This window comes from Salmo salar, chromosome ssa12 (genome assembly GCF_905237065.1).
Source record: "Salmo salar chromosome ssa12, Ssal_v3.1, whole genome shotgun sequence".
Taxonomy (NCBI): Eukaryota; Metazoa; Chordata; class Actinopteri; order Salmoniformes; family Salmonidae; genus Salmo; species Salmo salar.
The window spans coordinates 35,502,868-35,511,737 of NC_059453.1; positions in this window are offsets into that span (position 1 = coordinate 35,502,868).

Here is an 8,870-nt window from a genome sequence, read left to right on the forward strand (position 1 = left end):
CAGTGTTGATAGATACATTTAATTCATTTAGCACACGCCCTTATCCAGAGCGACTTACAGTAGTGAGTACGTGCATTTTTCATACTGGTCCCCCGTGGGAATCAAACCCACAACCCTAGCATTGCAAGCGCAATGCTCTACCAACTGAGCTACAAGTGACCACAGTTCTGTGACTTGCTTTGTTTGCATGTCCTAATGACCATATCAAATATCTCGTTCTGACATTTATTTTGTTCTCTTCTAGTTGAAGGGGAAAAGGGAGGCACCGCAGTTGAATCTGACAACATAATTTATCTCTCTCTCCATCATTATCCATCACTCCATCTGTCAAAAATGTCTCTCTCAGGATGTTCATTAAGCATGATGGTGAAGGAGGAGGCCCGGAGTGTGTTCCAAATGGCACACTTCCCTATGTAGTGCTCTACTATTGACCAGGGCCCATAGGGCTCTGTTTTAAGTCTGTTTGATAGCCCTAAAGGGAGTAGTGCTGTATAGATGACGAGTGGTTTGTAGACTACATGGCAGCACCTCACCGTAGTCCATTTTCAGTTAGCTTTGACATGTTGACACCCAATCAAAGCCTATGAGATGGATGAGTGGCCTAGGGTGCTTCCCAAAAGGCACCCTATTCACTACATAGTGCACTTTTGACCAGAGCACATGGTCAAAAGCAGTGCACTAAGGTTATGTAAGGAATAGGGTGCCATTTGGGATGCATTAGTAGTGCCCATGTCCCAACTAGCACTACCTCTTTCAATCTTTCTTCTGCCTCATCTTATTCTGTTATTTTCCTGTCCTCCTTTCTCCAACCACTATAGCAATCGCCCGTTCTGTCCTCTATCCCAGTATTTTGTTTACCTTTCTGCCCATCAGACTCCACTTCTCTCTCTTATACCTCATAAAGGTAATACATTTATACTGTACTTATAACAGTGGCTAGTTAGATATATCCATTTAGAGTTCAAAATACTGTTTCTAATCAGCACAGTGGGTGGGGGGACAAAGAATATTTTGAGATACTTAACATTTCTCTCTCGATTTTCCTCTATAGATGCCACTATGACTTATACCTGCAGCCTAATACTGTAGTAATTATCGTGACTGCAGCACTGTAATCGAGTTCAGTTGTGCGAAGCTGGGTATTTCAGTTACCCGTACTGAACGACTCCCATTATGGCTCCGGACACGCCCACATTGATAACCCGTAACACCTCGACCAGGAAGTATTTCTGGATCTGAAAGCGCCGCCCGCCCACGTTCCCGCTGCCGTCAATCAGAAAGGCGATGTCCACCATGCAGCCTGGAGGCAACCCGAGGTCAAGTCATTTTACCCATAAACAAATGACAACATAACATTTAATATATATTTAAAAATAATATAGTATACCCATGTGTAATTGAATGACAGGTCAGTGGACCGTACCGAGTCGTCCGGGGTAAAAGGCCAGAGCTGATACTCAGAGAAGAGAGGTATTCGGTTTTGCACTACAGGATTTTTTATTACATTTTTTGTCTTTTGAAGGTAAAATGAGCACTCAAACAACATGAGCATTCAAACACCTGTTTCTTTGTATTTATTGTATGTACAGTATATGATTGTGATTTGTTTAAATGTCACAGCAAAACAATGCAGTGAATAGCCTTCATCTCCTCTCCTTCATAGCAACTGATAGATACAATTACTGGATAAGTTTCCACCTTGTCACTTTCACCTTTGGACTCTTACAAATCAGTAAGACATATATTAACATTAACTGTGTGTGTTACCTGAGTCACGTGCACCGTGAGTGAACCTGTCAGGGTATAGATAAAGAGGCAGAGGCCAGTCTTTCATTGTATAATCTGTATGGAAAAGAGATGACCAAAAATATAGTTTTTTGGTGGTCAACAAAGCTATGTTAGTGTACTTTTTCATTGAAAGAAACCACCAAAACCAGTAATATATTTGTTAAACACTTTGTTAGGTACTTAGATTTTACCATAATCCTCTGGTTAGTTGAAAACAAAAGGAGGCCTGTCATAGGTGGAGATGTGTTGTGTGACAAAACTGCGAATTTTAGTGTATTTTTATTGTCCCCAGCATAAGGTGCACCTGTGTAATCATCATGCTGTTTAATCAGCTTCTTTATATGCCACACCTGTCAGGTTTATCTTGGCAAAGGAGAAATGCTCACTAACAGGGATGTCAACAAATTTGTGCACAAAATTTGAGCTGAATTCTTTTGTTGTGCATATGGAATATTTCTGGGATCTTTTATTTCAGCTCATGAAACACAGGCCCACCACTTTACATGTTGCGTTCATAGTTTTGTTCAATATAGTTAATCGACAAAACTAACTTCATTGACAGAGTGAAAAGAAGGACGCTTGTACAGAATACAAATATTCCAAAACATGCATCCTGTTTGCAACAAGGCACTAAAGTAACACTGCAAGAAATGTGCAAAGCAATCTACTTTTTGTCCTGAATAAAAGTATTATGTTTGTGGCAAATCCAATACAATCTTCTAAGGCCATGACATAATTTTCTAGAATATTCCAAGCAGTTTAAAGGCACAATGAACTTAGTGTATGTAAACTCCTGACCAACTGGAATTGTGATACAGTGAATAATAAGTGAAATAATCTGTCTGTAAACAATTGTTGGAAAAATTACTTGTCATGCACAAACTAGATGTCCTATCCGACCTGCCAAAACTATAGTTTGTTAACAAGAAATTTGGGGAGTGGTTGAAAAATGAGTTTTAATAACTCCAACCTAAGTGTATGTAAACTTCCAACTTCAACTGTAGTGGTGGCTGCATCATGTTAGGGGATGCTTGTATTCGTTAAGGACTGGGGAGTCTGTCAGGTTAAAAAAGGAACGGAATGGAGCTAGGCACAGGCAAAATCCTGGAGGAAAACACCTACCCATTCAAGGTTTTTTTCTTAATTTTTTTACATTGCAGAATTATAGTGAAGACTTAACTATGAAACAACACATATGGAGTCATGTAGTAACCAAAAAAGTTTTAAACAAATCATAATATATTTTATATTTGAGATTCTTCAAATAGCCACCCTTTGCCTTGATGACAGCTTTGCTCACTCTTGGCATTCTCTCAACCAGCTTCACCTAGAATACTTTTCCAACAGCCTTGAAGGAGTTCCCACATATGCTGAGCACTTATTGGCTGCTTTTCCTTCACTCTGCGGTCCGACTCATCCCAAACCATCTCAATTTGGTTGAGGTCGGGGGACTGTGGAGGCCAGGTCGTCTGATGCAGCACTCTATCACTCTCATTCTTGGTCAAATGAGCCTGGAGGTGTGTTGGGTCATTGTCCTGTTGGAAAACAAATGATAGTCCCACTAAGCCCAAACCAGATGGGATGGCATATCGCTGCAGAATTCTGTGCTAGCCATGCTGGTTTAGTGTGCCTTGAATATTAAATAAATCACAGTGTCACCAGCAAAGCACCCCCACACCATAACACAATCTCCTCCATGCTTTACGGTGGGAAATACACATGCGGAGATCATTCGTTCACCCACACCGCGTCTCACAAAAACACAGCGGTTGGAACCAAAAATCTCCAATTTGGACTCCAGACCAAAAGACACATTTCCACAAGTCTGTCTTTGCAGCAATTCGACCATGAAGGCCTGATTCACACAGTCTCCTCTGAACAGTTGATGTTGAGATGTGTCTGTTACATTTATTTTGGCTGCAATTTCTGAGGCTGGTAACGCTAATGAACTTATCCTCTGCAGCAGAGGTAATTCTGAGTCTGCCATTCCTGTGGCGGTCCTCATGATTGCCAGTTTCATCATAACGCTTGATGGTTTTTGCGACTGCGCTTGAAGAAACTTTCAAAGTTCCTTAAATTTTCCCTATTGACTGACATTTATCTCTTAAAGTGACGATCGACTGTCGTTTCTCTTTTCTTATTTGAGCTGTTCTTGCCATAATATGGACTTGGTCTTTTACCAAATAGGGCTATCTTCTGTATACCCCCCTACCTTGTCACAACACAACTGATTGGCTCAAACGCATTAAGAAAGAAAGAAATTCCACAAATTAACTTTTAACAAGGCACACCTGTTAATTGAAATGCATTCCAGGTGACTACCTCATGTAGCTGGTTGAGAGAATGCAAAGTGTGTGCAAAGCTGTCATCAAGGCAAAGGGTGGCTATTTGAAGAATCTTAAATATTTTCATATGTTTACCACTTTTTTTGGTTACTACATGATTCCATATGTGTTATTTCATAGTTTTGATGTCTTCACTATTATTCTACAGTGTAGAAAATAGTAAAAATAAAGAAAAACCCTTGAATGAGTAGCTGTTCTAAAACTTTTGACCGGTAGTGTATATTTTGGACAATCTCTTATAAAATAGGTTAAAGTTATGTATAGTAACCCTAGGTAGTAAAATAGTAAAAAATGGCTACTTCCCAGAAAGTGTTAAACTGTCAAGAGGAGTAAAACAGGTTGTCCACTGTCAGCATATCTATTTATTATGGGCATTGTAACCTCTCTGGATTACAACCAAATTATGGTAAGTATTGGATCAAAAAAAAAATACAACATTTACATTACTGAGTAGTTTACCAATAAAATGGTATGACAGTGATGTGGACATACTCAGTATACATATCCCGAAAGAAAGTATCTCACTCCAATACATTTTAATATAAAGTCAGCAAAAATAGATAAGATCTTGCGACCATGGAAAGTAAAATGCCTGTCTATTTGTGGGAAAATCACCCTGATTAACTCGTTAGTCATATCACAGTTTACCTATTTGCTAATGGTCTTGCCTACACTTAGCGACCTGCTTTTTAAATTATATGAGCAAAAAATATTCAATTTTATTTGGAACGACAAGCCTGACAAAATTTAAGCAGTCCAATTTTAAATAATGAATATGAATTTGGAGGGCTGCAAATATTAAATATTAAAGCATTATACCTCTCACTAAAGGCGTCAGTCATACAAAAGTTATACTTTAATCCAAACTTGTTGTCTAGCAGATTAGTAAGAATGTCTCACCCTATGTTCAAGAATGTTTTTTTCCCTTTATTCAGATTCCAAACTCTCACTTTCGGTTATTTGAAAATGAAATAATCTCCAAAATATTGCTATTTTTTAAAACAAGCCATAGAAAGTTGGTAGCAATTTCAGTTTAATCCACCAATGTCAATGGAATATTTGTGAGTAAACTTGAGTTATGCACGTGGAGGTTTTAGGGCCATAATGAATATGTACAATGACTATTTACATGTGTTGGAAATAAATCAAATGTGCGCGTTACTGCTGTTGTCACTGAGTTTTAAGGCGAATTCCACTATAATCATATGCTGTGTGTGAAATATGTTGATTTATAGCCAAGGTGGCAGCGGCGCTTCACCTAAAATGCTAAGTAACAGCTGGTTACTGTACAACCCTTCAATATAAGCCCTATTTTTCTTCTCTCTAATAGAATGGTCCCGTGTGGCTCAGTTGGTAGAGCATGGTGTTTGCAATGCCAGGGTTGTGGGTTTGATTCCCACTGGGGACCAGTACGAAAAAAAAGGAAAAAAATGTATGCATTCACTACTGTAAGTCGCTCTGGATAAGAGCGTCTGCTAAAATGACTAAAATGTAAAATGTAGAAGTTAAACAGGTTGATCCCCTGCCTCAACTCCCACTGAACCCCCAACAGATCAGGCTAAATTAAATTCAACTGACCGCATTCGGTCCAAAGCTTTCTGTGTATGGTCCTGTAATCTGTAATGAATGGTGATGGTGGAGATTAAAAGGGTAAAGAGATTTCTTGAAGGACACCTACAGACACAAAGAGCTGAGGACTGACCTGTACATCACCACTGCAGAGTTGAAACCGGTCCGAAGCGGTTTGGAACCTCTTCAGTTGAACCAATATGTGGGCACAGTTGGAGAAAAAACATGTCACGACGACTCACGACGCCAGTGATGTAATATCCCCACGGAAACAATCTTAATTTAACTGTGGACTAGACTAGTAAACTGTTTGTTGCAGACACTACAGCATGCTCCAATATCAGGCTAAAGAATCCCTGAAGACAAGTATGCTTTCATTCTATTGAATTATGGCATGAAGTTTATGCAGGATTACGTACATTGTGTGTGTACACAATTGGAACGTTTTGAAGAATTGCAATAATAACCACTCTTATTTACCAATCTGAGGAATCCCAGAAAGCAGGAACAGTCTAGTGGGTCTACAGGGTGGACAGTTTTGACAGGGTTCAAATTACAGAGGTGGCCACACCCATAAGCAGTGATATGAATATGGGCACCCCATGATCGTTAGAAAATAATATATATTGGCGGCCTTCCAGCCCACAGCTTTTTCAGCACTCAAAAAAACTTTATTTATACCATGGTTTGGGGGAGTTTGCTAAAATGTATGAGCACAGCCAGACTATACACATTAGCATCCATCCTATGGAAGTATATTCATGTCCAATGGAGGATAAGGACACAGATTGTTGATAACACTGACTGTTATTCTAGGTGGCAGATACGTACGTCACAGCAGTGACAAATAGTGTCTTGGAAGCAGGGAGATATGATGCTAAAAATGTATGTTTATGTACGGTTCTACTGCTGTGGAATGCCAGGGAGACTGTGAATGAGAGACAGTATATTCATGCAGAGGCAAGGGGAAAGGTCCATGTGACATTAGGCACAGTCACACAGCCATGTACTCGATCTGCTGCCCTGGTACCTGTCAAAAAGCTAGTAGGTCTTTGCAAGTGTCCTAAAGACCAATATGATCCTAGATTACCCTACACTTTATAGCTCTACTACACAAGCTTCTGATTTATCTAACTTTGTTGTTGAAGTATAAAAACACGTTACCAAACCCGTTCACAGGGTTGGTTAATAACTCTTGAGGTTTCTTGGGTCTTCACTGAATTAGGTAAATCCGCTTTCAGTTTTAATGCAATTTGCAGAACTCATTACAATTAGATGTTGTGCCTCTCGGGCAGTTTAGGGTGTTCATTGAGGACCTAGCAGTTTTTCATAAATGTTGTGTTTTGTATAGATTGCTGTTTTGTTTTACGTTGTATTGGCTGTTGTGTTCTTGTGATCAAGGCACCGTTGGGAATGAGACCCAGGCCTCAATGGGTTTTCCCTGAATAAATAAAGAAGAAGAATAAAATATAGGTATACCACATCATTCCTTTGTCGAAGTAAAGATGTATGAGTTCATGTTTTTCTGTCTGTCAAGTCATGTAGACCTATATCTTTTTCATAAGAAGAGCTATTCAAGCAGATCATGCTGGAAATCAGCAGGTTGAGTTTACCAGATTCAAAAGCACACTGGAATGTTTACTTTATCCAATGAGTTAACACAGGCCTAACAGCAGCCTTATTATATGGGGGTGTTCCTTTAAAAAGGAAAAACAGGAAAAGCACTAACAGTAGGCTATGCTTTCACAGGGCTGCTCATGTCCACACTTGTCTTACTAGACCTTGATCATGACTCTCAGTTCCATTTCATTACACATAAGAGTCATTGGACGAAGGTGTCTCCTGTACGGGGGAGTTTTGCCTGCGGTAAGGTTTTGGAGGCATAAGGACCTTATCTTTCATATCTGTGAGAAATAATTAAAAAAATTAAAGGATACATTGACACCCACCTTTTATAGGGTTAGAATTAGTGTTCGCACACGGCCAGACTGTATATACTGTACATGTTACAGCGCGTGATTACGGAAGACAGATGGAATTAGCTATCTAGCATGCACCAAACACCTGTGTCACGGAAAGAGGCCGCCAGAAACGTTTTGTCACTGAAAAATACTATCGGCTGCAACTGCGACAAAGCCAGGTTAAAACAGTGTACAGTTGCTGTTATATTGCATTTATATGTGATGTGAAAGTAAAGGGTTTTATGTTTCTTGAACCGTACCACAATTTAAAACCGATTCACGTTTAGATGGAGTATTTGGCTGTTTTGGCTGCCAGAACCTATTTCTGAAGATATCCTACACTGAACAAAAATATAAACGCAACATGTAAAGTGTTGGTCCCATGTTCCATGAGCTGAATTAAAATATCCTAGAAATGTTCCATACGCACAAAAATGTTGAGCGCAAATTTGTTTGCATCCCTGTTACTGACCATTTCTCCTTTGACAAGATAATCCACCTGACAGGTGTGGCATATAAATAAGATGCTTAAACAGCATGATAATTACACAGGTGCACCTTGTGCTGGGGACAATAAAAGGCCGCTCTAAAATGTGCAGTTTTGTCACACATCACAATGCCACAGACGTCTCAAGTTTTGAGGGAGAGTGCAATTGGCATGCTGACTGCAGGAATATCCACCAGAGCTATTGCAAGAGAATTGAATGCCTCAAACACTGTTTTAGAGAAATTGGCACAGGTGGCCAACACGTGGGCATATTGCAGGGGCTTGAGAAGGATCTGCTTTTTGTTTTGTATTAATACATCTCTCTTGGGTATTGTAGCTTATTCTTGTAGCCTATCAAGGTAGAACGCACTTTAATTCACTTCAACTGTTTCTTATGGTACATGTCCTACCTGAGGTGAAGTTGGTTTGTGTGGAGTTCTTTGGAATTAGGGGGAATAGATGGATCATTTTCTCACTGGACGAAAACAAGTCAGCCCATGAAGACACGCCTGCCTCAAGTAAAGTTATCATTAGAACTGGTATGTCGCCTATGTGTGAGCTGAGCATCTCAGCATTTTCATAAGAGATACACTTACATTTCTGTAATGTCTTGTCCTATATTTGCTAATGAGGTTGAGTTATTATGTTGGACAGGAATTTATTTTAAAAGAGTGACAAAGTTCAAAGTTCCCTTTGAATAGAAACAGTTTTATTCACAAG